Source organism: Setaria viridis, chromosome 4 (genome assembly GCF_005286985.2).
Source record: "Setaria viridis chromosome 4, Setaria_viridis_v4.0, whole genome shotgun sequence".
Classification (NCBI taxonomy): Eukaryota; Viridiplantae; Streptophyta; class Magnoliopsida; order Poales; family Poaceae; genus Setaria; species Setaria viridis.
In genome coordinates this window covers 18,897,313-18,909,329 of record NC_048266.2, presented here as the reverse complement: position 1 = coordinate 18,909,329, position 12,017 = coordinate 18,897,313, and the positions used below count along the sequence as shown (strand labels likewise).

Genomic DNA, 12,017 nt, shown 5'->3' with positions numbered 1-12,017 from the left:
CACTTCGCTCCATGGTTGTAGACTTGTTGGTTGCCGTCACCTCCTATTTGGCTTGGTAAGAACTTGTAAGGGCTTGTTTTAAGAAGTTGAGTTTGAGAGAATATTTGGCTTGGTAAGAACTTGTAAGGGCTTGTTTTAAGAAGTTGAGTTTGAGAGAAATTACAATCGAGAAATCCTAATAGTTGACAGAAGGATAAATACTATTTTTGTGTTTCTTGTTTTCTACTAATCATGGCAGGTGATACGAAGATTGTTGAGCTGTTGAAACTAGACCCTTATATTCAGCATGTCATTCAACACTTGCCGTTATATGATGGTAAGTTTGATCCTAAAGCTTACATTGATTGGGAGCTAAGAGTAGATAATGAATTTGATGAGCATGACCTGTCTGAGAACAAAAGATTTATATTGCCTCTAATATTTTGACTGAATTTGCCTTGCTACAATGGAAACACATTTGTAGGCGTAAGAAAGTTCTAGAATCTTGGAAAGACTTCAAATTTCTTTTTAGAGATGCACTTATTCCGGCATGTTATGCTGATTATTTGCTTGCAAAATTAGACAACTTGAAGCAAGATAGGAGGACTGTGAAAGAATACTTTCATGATTTTAAATTTTGTATCATGTATGGTGGATTAGATGAATGCATGGAAGATGTTATAAGTAGGTTCATGAGAGGGCTCAATTCTGAAATTCAAACCTTGTTAATTAGTAATTCTTATAGGCATATTGGTCAATTGTTTTGTCTTGCTCTCAATGCTGAAAAGGAGATTCTCGTATCTGTGAATAATTGCAAGAATGATATGACCCATAATGTTTAAAATTTGTCCACTCTGCATGTTCATGAAGAGCAACAAATAGTGAAACCCACTGCTGATTTACATTTTTCACAAGTTGAATTACTTGCTGTTCCTTGTGATAAAGATGATTTTTGTGCTTATGATTCTTTTACTCCTATGCGACAAGTAGTGAATAAGTGTGATAATTTTAGTTTGGAACCATACAAATGTGCTGAAGATAAACTTTTTCATCCTATTACTTGTGCACAAGATGAACTGAATTTGCTATCCTCTTTAAATACTTTGGGTTATCTTGAATTTGATATTCTGCGTAATCTAGATTGTCTAAAAGAGAAACTTAAATTTGATTCTTGTTTGCCAAGCTTTAATCATTGTTCGGTTCATCCAATTGGCAAATACGACACCAAAGGTGAATATTTGGTACATAAAGTTTATATTTGCTCTAATCTGAAATATCCTTTTGGGCAACAATACCATGATCAAACAGAGGGCTGCACTAACACTAATAATGTCTTGCAAAGTTTTCCTAGTTTTTTCCCATATACAACAGGGTAAGGCCAAAGAAGGCGAGCATTACTGGTTGTGGCCATGCAACATTATTGTCGCTCTGTGCTCCAACATCAAAGCAAGCACCTTAGAATGCCATTGGAGCAAGTCGAGGACGACTTGCAGCCAAGAAGGGGAGAATGATGAGGACATCACCTACTCGGATACAACCACATTAGTAATTTTTGATTCACAGGTGAAACAATTCTTTACCATTATTGTCTTTGATACATTTGATGAATTGATGTTGCACCATGATGTGTGTTCGTTGTCAATTTCAGAAATACATACATGGATCAAAAATAGTGTTAAACACACATGGAAGGTACGGAGGATAAAAGAAGTAGATTGGGGCCAAGTCCAAGTATTCCCAACGTCCTCCACCAGGCCACCACGTCACTTTTGGCCTAAGGAAAAAAAGAGATCCAATCCAATACGTTTTGGCGCTGGATTCGGACTACAACACTACCCCAACTTGCAGCGGCCGCCACGACCTCATCCGGACTCCATTTTAGGCGTTCAAGTACTCCTTGGAATCTTTATGAAGTCTATTTTCATATGGATCTAGACTCATATCCATATCTATTCTGAGTCGGCCGCAATCATCCAAATACTACCAAGAGGTTTTCTGTCCAGAGGTGCTGTGTCGCCTTATTTTGGCCCAATGGGTCGTGTATCAAGTTGGATCCACTAGGGACATGTCCTAGGGTTGGAGCACGACCCAACACTCCTTGATCATCCTCCTAGGTATTAATAAGGATTAGAGCCGCTACAAACAGATTGGATTTTGTTTTGTTAAAAGTTTAGCCATTGCTACTTCCTTGTAGACGCGTGTGTCGACTAGACCATCCATTCTACTCGATTCAGAACCCCAATTTTGTAAATTCAGATTGGTTTTCTTCTCTATATTTGCAATTGAGTTGCTTGTTATACTTGTTCTTGCTTGTTCTTCCATTGTTTGCAGGACGAGTGACCTAGTGGCCGGGTGACGCGCTCCACAAGATCGCGGCAGCCATTGGAGGTGGTGTATCGGTTGCTAAGGCGCAGCTTGGAAGGTTGTAGTCGGGCCGTGAACATCATCTCCATCCACCAAACGAGTTATCCACGCCTCTCTCATCGAAAGATCGGGAATCAACCCTAGCGAGTTCATATCATGACCTCAAGGTCCATATCCCCCAACCAAATAATGATTTTCCAATAATCCAGTACGTAGATGACACAATACTCCTAATGCAAGTAGATGCATATCAGCTTTTATGCCTTAAAGGGCTCCTTCTCTCGTTTGCAGAATCTACAGGCCTCAAAGTAAACGTGCACGAATCATTCATGGTCCCAGTTAATGTATTAGACAGCAAAATGCAGAGTCTTGCAGAATCTTTTAGCTATCAATTTGGATCAATGCCTTTCACGTATTTGGGAGTGCCGAAGGGCACAACAAAGCGAAAGATTGAAGACTGGACACCTATTATGGATTGAATACAGGCGGCTATCTGCTTGCTCATCCTTCTTATCTTATTCAGGGCTCCTTGAAATAGTAAATTTTGCTATAACCCCAACAACCGCATATGCAATGTGCACACTCAAATTGTCGATTGGAGTCATTGAGAATATTGACTGGGCAAGGAAGCAATGCTTATGGAGAAGCAATGATCAATCCAAAAAGGGTGGCCATCTTGCATCTTGGCCAATGGTAATGAGGCCAAAAGAAAAGGGGGATCTCGGAGTGCTCAATCTTAGAGTGCAGAATGATGGGCTCCTCCATAAACAGCTACACAAGTTCTATTCCAAGGCAGGCATTCCGTGGGTGAACATTATTTGGAACAAATACTACAAACTAAAACTACCACATGACTCTAGAGAAGTTGGATCTTTCTGGTGGAAGGATATCCTTCGTCTTCACGTTCTATACAGGGGAATTGCATGATGCAGCATTGGTGATGGCAGTACAGTGCTCTTTTGGAACGATCTTTGGACTGATGGTGTCCTATCTCTGCTCTACCCGAGACTATACTCCTTTGTGAGCAACCCCTCTATGTCAGTAAAGCAAATCATGGAAATAGAAAATCTTGAGTTGATATTCAACCTTCCCCTAACAGAACAAGCCTTTGCAGAATATCAGGCACTACAAATACAACTGCAAACTTATAACTATGATGGCAATACCCTTGATCAGTGGTCTTTCATCTAGGGAAATGCAGTTTACACCTCAAGAAGATTTTACTCCTTGGCTTCCAAGCATCTACAGGTGCCACTGATGTTTAAGAGGTTATGAAAATCCAAATGCACCCCACGATTGAAGTTCTTTGCCTGGCTCATTTTGCTGGACCGTTTGAACACAAAAACAATGCTGAGAAGAAGGAACTAGAATGTGCAGCCTGATGTGTTTTGCGTCCTTTGCAACAATCAGGATGAAGAGGATTTACATCACTTATTCTTTGATTGTCGCTTTGCCATCATCTGCTAGCAAAAGATTAGTTTCCATTGGCCAAACTCAGCGACTATTCATGAGCGTCTGATACAGGGTAACAATGCCATGCAAATACCTTACTTCATGGAGGTCTTTATGATTGTGGCTCGGGAGATTTGTAATCTGCGAAATGGGAAAATATTTGATGGTGCCGCAGCAACGACGGAACTTTGGACTATCAAGTTCAAAGAGCAGGTTGTTCTTCAGCTACATAGAGTGAAGGACAACTTTGGACCTTTTGTTTTACAATGGCTAGAGTCTGTAATTTATTTCTTTCCCTCCTCTCCCCTATAAGTATTTCTCTAGAGTCTGTAAATATCTCACTTGTTTTTCTTTAATTTAATGCAAGTGCTGTGGGGAACTCCCCCACAGTTTTCAGTCAAAAAAAATTCATAATGAACTTTTGATCCTTAAGTTTTCATAATCAAATATCTTTCGCCTGCTACCAGACTGAAGATCGTACAATATAATTTAGATTTGTGAAAGCATAATGTCCCAAGACATTATTAATAACATAAAAATAAACTGGAAAACATTCTATAATACTATAGTATCTAAAGTGGTTTTAGGATCATTTAATAAACATTATTGTACTATATTCACCAAAATTTTTCAAAGATATTGTGGGAAGAATCTATATTTTTAATTGTTGACATTTTATTGCACGTTATTTGCAATGCTACACTATGACTGCGGGAGAACCTTGGGAAAAATGGGGATTAGATAGGAATTGTTAGGATCAGGATGATTGCTTTAGCTACACTCCAAGTCTTGTATCTCCATTGTGTTGTGTGAACTCTTGAAATGTTTGTTTTCTTTGCACAACCTGCAACTATCTTTTAGGGAATGAGCAATGTATCTTTACTAACCAGTGGCCTTAACAAAATTAGGTGACTATCGTTTAAAATTTCGTAGTATAATCTTTATCAACCCCTAAATAAGTTGGGTCCCCCACCACAATCTATCTCTAGTTTTCCTTTTCTATGGCATGAGTAGCAACAGTGTGGAGAGAGGACGGATAGGAGAGAGAATAATTTATTTTTTATTCTTCCTCTAAGTTGTAATGCTACTATCGGTTACTTTCTCCGTATCAAAATATTTATCGTTGTTGACTTTTCCTCGCGACATTTGACCATTCATATTATTCAAAAATTCATTGCAACTAACGTGTGGTTTGCAGTGGCATTTAAGTAGTTAATGCAATGATGGGCTTTTCATGGTTCTTAGCCCCCACCGTATGTTTGAAATTGTATTGGTTCAAAGGATAAGCACGAAGGCTGAAGACATGCTAGTTCCAAGTATCGAGTTGAAAGACACTTGGAGTAGTGTAGATACTATTTGGGGGGGGCTTGGAGTAGTGTAGATACTATTTGGGGGGGGGGGGGGGGGGAGGGGGGCGAAGAGTATATTGACCTAGGTTTTGAGTTGAGTGGATGCACACTTGTGAAACTAAGAGCAAGGTAGCTCAGTGGAAGCCCTAGGATATGAGGAAGCTAAGTCAAAACTTAAAAGAAATTGAATTGGACGAGTTGTACACTTAGAATGCACAGGATAGCTTCACCATATGTTCCGGTGACTAGTGTCTGTCACCAAATTAGTTGGTGGACTGTGGTCACTGTTTGCATAGTCACACCGGATCCTCCGGTGTGGATAGTGCATGTGCACCGGATCATCCTACACTCGGTTTTGGCCGCTCTCTATCTGGCAGAATGTGTTCATTGATTGATCCGATGATAGCAGTAGTGGTACACACTAGATTAGTCGGTGTGATCAGCTCCGCTCAAAATTGGCTCTCGAAAGTTTTGGATGGTACACCAAATGGTCCGATCTTCACAATGGTCTGATCTTCACAATAGTTCATCACCAGATGCGTCCGTGATGTGCATGGGACCGCTGTAAATTGGATTTGGCTCTCAGGGAAGTTGATAGGTTTATTTTGAGGTTAAGGGCAATTTAAGCACTAGGAGTGATTAGAGTCTCTATTCAAGATTAAAGACATCATTAGCTCTCGGAGAGTAACACGTGTACATCCATCAATATCTTTGCCTTGTGTAGGTCAAGTGAGGTTCTTTGCTTATTACTCTTGTTGGTTGGCATCACCTAGACGGTTTGGTGGTAGTTTTCTTGGTGAGCTCTTAAGGAGGAGTCTTTTGAAAAGCCCCAAGAAGTGTTGTGCTCGGTTTTGGAATCCGCCAATCAGAAGTGGAGAATGGATTACCACTAGTGAGAACTTGATCCTTGCACACATCAATGGGGAGCTACACCCTTGCACAGGTGCTCCAATGAGGATTAGGGAAGAGTGCCGACTCTTCGTTATCTCGGAAAAAAAAATCAGCGTTCTAACCCTCTCCCTTTACTTTCCGCAGTTTACTTTCCGCATTTCAATTCAGAGAATTGCCATACTAGTGTAGGGTTGGAACTAGGTTGCAAACTTTTGGTCGAGTAGAATAGGCACACTTGATGAGGTTGTAGGCACATGGGGTGATTAAGATTGTTTGTAGATTTTAATTTCCACAAAAAATTGTAGAAGCCTTATTCACCCCCTCTTAAACATCTTGATCCTTTCACCTTGGAAGCAGTCGCTGCAGGTCCCCAATGATTCCATCCTCTAGTGCATTGTTTGCTATCCCAGTTCCATGCCGATCTCCATTAGGTTTGATGGTGTGGAATAGAGCAACTTTGAAGACTAAAAATTAATCTTTAGGCTCTCAAGTCTCAAGAGCATCTCATGTCTTGATAACATGCATGCCTAGCAGATTATCAGTGAAATGTCCTTCCGCTAAAAGTAAGGTTGGATAGGGGAGAGGGAGTGCATCCTCTATATTTGGGTGAGATAAGAGTGCTTTTGGTGGATTAAAAAAATGTATTAGAGATGGTATTGGTAATCTGCTAGAGATGCTCTAAGCAGTAGTTAGGAAGCTACAACCTTGTATTTTGAGAAGAAATTGTCAAATATTTATACTATGTGTTCCTTGTGTTATAATATATGAGTCTTAAAATGAGCTAAAATGGTCGGACTTACGGACCTAAGATGATTACTTGTAGTACGTGTTACGAAGCAAATTTAATAAAATATCTCTCGACAAAATATATAGGAGTACTTTCTCAAAATTAGACTAAAAGATGACAAAAGACACGTCTTTGTGCAGCTTTTGTTGTTTGCCCCTTCTCCTAAGGTTTCATCTCAGCGTATGCCCAGATTGCAAAACCGCAACAGGAAAAGCACATGAATATGATAGGAACGCAGGTGGAAAACAAACGATTCAAAAACACTGGAATTTTATGGAGGAATGTTGTTTGGATGAATTGTAGGAAAACACAGAAACCATTGAAAGAGAAACTGAAAGTGAATGATAAAGCACAGTAGTTAATTATTATCTGCAGGTAAATTACTTGAAGAAAATTTGAAAAAAAAATCGGGAACAACTATGTAGCCCTGCGCTATCCACTGTTATCCTTCCAAGCTTTTGCAATATGCTTAACAAGCTTTGACAACAAGGCGGCTTGCAAATAATGGTGGTAGCAACCATATATTGTTCGTACCATGTAAGTCAAGACATATTTGCATCCCGGAAGCTGAACATAATCAGAATATATTTTCATACGACAGCCTATGTGATAGGGCCATTAGTTTTGTTTGTGATCAGGGCAACATGACCGCATCTTGGACGTTGGACGCTTCGCTTTATCCATTTTAATCTTCCTCTATCTTAGGCATTTGGATAGAGTAGTAATCATGTCCTATTTGGTGTTAGTGGTGCTAAAGATAAGACATAGATTTTACGTGTTGTAAGGAAGAGTTTTGCCCTGTCACCTGTTGTGAAGACTGAATTTTTGGCTAGCTGAAAGCTGAACAATGCTGGCAACATTGCGATTTGTGCACTACTAGAGAATGACTTTAGATCCCACCCCCTTTAGTCTCGGTTTAATTTCCACCCGGGAGAAAAGGGGGTGCGCCAAGGTAGGCTGGAATGGGGCGCACCTTTACTCTCGGTTCTTTTTTTTTTGCAACCGGGACTATAGGCCACCCTTTAGTCTCGGTTGAAACGGTTAGTTTCCGGGCACCGACGGCGCCACCCTTTACCCCCAGTTGGACCCACCAACCGGGATAAAAGCTTCAACCTTTTGTCTTGGTTGGAGTTACCAACCGGGATAAACATTTTACTCCCGGTTGGTAATTACAACCGGGACAAAAGGTTGACAAAAGGTTCAACCTTTTATCCCGGTTGGCGTTACCAACCAGAAGTAACCACTAACCGGGACAAAAGCTCTAATCTTTTATCTCAGTTGGATTTACCAACCAGGATAAAATCTTATCTACAAGTATCTTTTCTTCCACCTCCACTCCTCCAGCCCGAGCAACTCCACTCCACAAAGAGAGAGAAGCTCATCCTCTCCATGGCGCCGAAGCAAGCCTAGGGGAGGTGCTGCTGAAATTTTTTTCCTCATTTCTGTGGGAATTTCACCCATCCAAAGTGTTGTGAAGGTTAACTACTTCATGCTCCTTCATTTATTATTGTTAAGCTTTGTTTTATACTTTAGAGAGGGAGAAAAATTAGTTTGTTTGTTGTTAAGCATGTAGAGGATTTGTATTTATACATATTTTTGAGCTACAATGTGATGGATAGTTTGAATGTGAGGGAGAATGGACAGTAAATGTGAGGTAGAATTGAGATTATTTCAATTTTATGTATTAGGGAAAAATTAGAGTAAATGTGTTTTTAATACTTATAAATTAGCCATATAAATTGTAGGTGTAATTTGGTACTTTACTACTTTTCAGTTCGAGGTATGCAATTAGCCATTTTTTAGAATAAGTACATTATGTGGGAAATATTGAATTTTTTAATAGTTTAGTTATTTGTAAATTAAATATGAGCTAAATAATTTGTGTATTTCTATGTAAACTTTCAGCAATATTTGAGTTTATCGTACTGTATGATGTTGTTTGCTTCTAAAATTTTAATTTGTGTATTTCTATCTAAAATTGTAGCAATGTGATGGATAGTTTTATTTTAATCCATTTTATTGATGGCTTGCGTAATACGATGCAGATGGACCGGCAATGTATAATGCGGACACGGAGCAAGGTGTTAATAATTTTCTTGAAGTGGCTAAAGCGAACAAGCCAGAGAACGGGTTCATATCTTGTCCATGCGCCCAATGCAGTAACCAGAAGTGCTATTCAGAGGCTTCCTGGGGAACTATTCACAGCCACTTGTTTAGATACGATTTCACTTCTAACTATTTGGTTTGGAACCGTCACGGTGAAAAAGAGGTTGTAATGGAAGACGGTGAAGAGGAGGAGGAGGATGACAACATTCTATACTACGTTATAGGCCAATCTTTTGCAGATACTACAATGGGTGAGGCTGATGAAGATGAGTTTGCAAAAGATGGCTATACTGATGACCTCGATCAGATGCTTAGGGATGCACATAGAGATTGTGAAACTCAGAAGGAAGCATCAAAGTTGCAGTGCATAATAGATGATCACAGGAAATTGCTATACCTAGATTGCCAGGGAGGCCATAAAAAGCTAGGTACCACACTAGAATTTATGCAATGGAAGGCCAAAAATGGTGTGTCCGATAAGGCATTTCAGGGGATGTTGGAAATTTTCAAGAAAATCCTTCCCAACAATAATTAATTGTCATCCACAACATATGAAGCTATACAAATTGTTTGCCCTTTGGGATTGGAGGTTCAGAAGATACACGCATGCCCTAATGATTGTATCCTCTATCGCGGTGCTGAATACGAAGATCTGGATGCATATCCCGTGTGCCAAGCGCTGCGGTATAAGATTAGGCAAGATAATCCTAGTGATGTCGAGGGGTAACCTCCCAGGAAGAGAGTTCCTGCGAAAGTGATGTGGTATTTCCCTATAATACCACACTTGAAGCGCTTGTTCAGGAACAAGGTGAATGCTAAGTTGATGCGATGGCAGAAAGAAGAACGTAAGGAAGATAAGATGCTGAGACACCTCGCTGATGGGGCTCAGTGGAGATCAATTGATAGAGCATTTCTGGAGTTTGAAGGTGATCCAAGGAACATAAGATTTGGTTTAAGTACTGATGGATTCAATCCATTCGGTGAGTTGAGTAGTAGTCATAATACTTAGCCTGTGACCTTATGTATGTTTAACCTTCCTCCTTGGATGTGCATGAAACAGAAGTTCATTATGATGCCGGCTCTTATCCAAGGCCCAAAGCAACCCAGCAACTACATGGATGTGTACCTAAGACTGTTGGTTGATGAACTTTAACAACTCTGGAAGGAAGAAGTTGTACGTGTGTGGGATAAGGATAAACAAGAGATGTTTAACCTGCGAGCACTGTTGTTCGTAACCATCAATGATTGGCATGCACTAAGTAACCTTTCGGGACAAATAAATAAGGGATACCGAGCCTGCACCCATTGCTTAGACGACACAGATAGCATGTATTTGAAGCACTGTAAGAAGGTAGTCTATATGGGTCATCGTCGATTTCTCCATGCTCACCACCAGTTGCGAGAAAGTGGGCTGCATTTCGAAGGGGCGCCAGAAAATCGTAAAAAACCTTTACATCGTAATGGAAAACGTATCTTTGAGATGATAAAGGATGTAAGGGTAGTATTTGGAAAAGATCTTGGAAGCCAACCTGTTCTGAACGATGATGATGGACGTGCAGCCATGTGGAAAAAGAAGTCAATATTTTGGGAGCTACCTTATTGGGAAACTCTAGATGTCCGCACGCAATAGACGTGATGCACCTGATGAAAAAATTTTGTGTGAACGTGCTAGGCTTCATGGGTGTTTCTAGACCCTCAAATGATACACTGGAAGCACGACGGGACCTTAAAGAAATGGGGCAACGGGATGACCTACATCCGGAAAAGAGAGATAACGGATAGCACTACTTACGTCCTGCTAGTTACACTCTCAGCAAGGAAGAGAAGGATAGTATGTTTGAATGCTTGAATAGTCTGAAGGTCCTGTATGGGTACTCCTCCAATATAAAGAGAATAATAAATATGAAAGAAAAGAAGTTCACAAATCTCAAGGCCCATGATTGCCACATGTTGTGACCCAGTTGCTTCCAGTTGTATTGAGGGGTGTTCTACCAGAGAATGTTCGATTGCCGCTCGTAAAGCTATGCACGTTTCTCAATGCAATTTCACAGAAGGTGATCGATCCATCGAAGCTAACATTGCTACAGAATGATGTGGTGCAATGTCTTGTCAGCTTTGAGTTGGTATTTCCACCATCTTTGTTCAATATTATGACTCACCTTCTGGTTCACCTAGTAAAAGAGATTAATATTCTCGGACCAGTATACCTGCACAATATGTGGCATTTCGAGAGATTCATGTCAGTCCTAAAAAACTATGTTCTTAATCGTGCCCGTCCAGAAGGAAGCATCGCCAAGGCATATGGAACAGAGGAGGTGATTGAGTTTTGTGTTGATTTTATTGACTCAATTGACTCGATTGGGGTTCCAACTTCACGCCACGAGGGGAGGCTGTGGGGAATGGGCACCCTTGGAAGGAAAGTATGTTTGAGCAATGATGCTGATTTGTTCAACAAGGCACACTACGCTGTTCTACAGCAGTCAACCTTTGTGTCTCCATATATCGATCAGCACAAGCAGATATTAGTTTCCGAAAACCCGGCGAGATCCGATGCCTGGCTTACAAGAACCCACGTGGAAACTTTTCCCTCCTAGCTGCACAAACAACTTATGGGTAACTCTGAGATTCACCCACAGCTTGCTTGGTTAGCTAGGGGATCTTCTAGCACAATCGTGAAATTCCAAGGCTACGAGATAAATGGTTATACATTTTACACGAGAGCCCAAGACTAGAAAAGCATGAACCAGAATAGTGGTGTCCGCATAGATGCCATGGGCATAAATAGTAGCATGGACTCTTATTATGGTTTCATAGAGGAGATATGGGAAATCGAATACGGACCGCTGTGCATCCCTCTGTTTTGTTTCCAATGGGTGAAGCTAAATGGCGTAACAAAAGATCAGTATGGATTGACAATAGTGGACCTTAGCAAGACTGGATACAGTGATGAACCATTCGTACTCGCCAATGATGTCCATCAAGTTTTCTATGTGAAGGACATGTCTAGCAAACCCAAGAGGAATCTAGAAGATCCATGGGAGCCAAAGTGCCACATAGTCCTTCCAAGTAAAAGAAAAATTGTGGGAGTC

General features: G+C 40.5%; 1 pseudogene; it reads left to right on the top strand.

The window, feature by feature from the left end:
• The first annotated feature begins 9,685 nt into the window (after positions 1-9,685).
• Positions 9,686-11,680, top strand: LOC140222600 (uncharacterized; annotated as a pseudogene).
• The last annotated feature ends 337 nt before the right edge of the window (positions 11,681-12,017 follow it).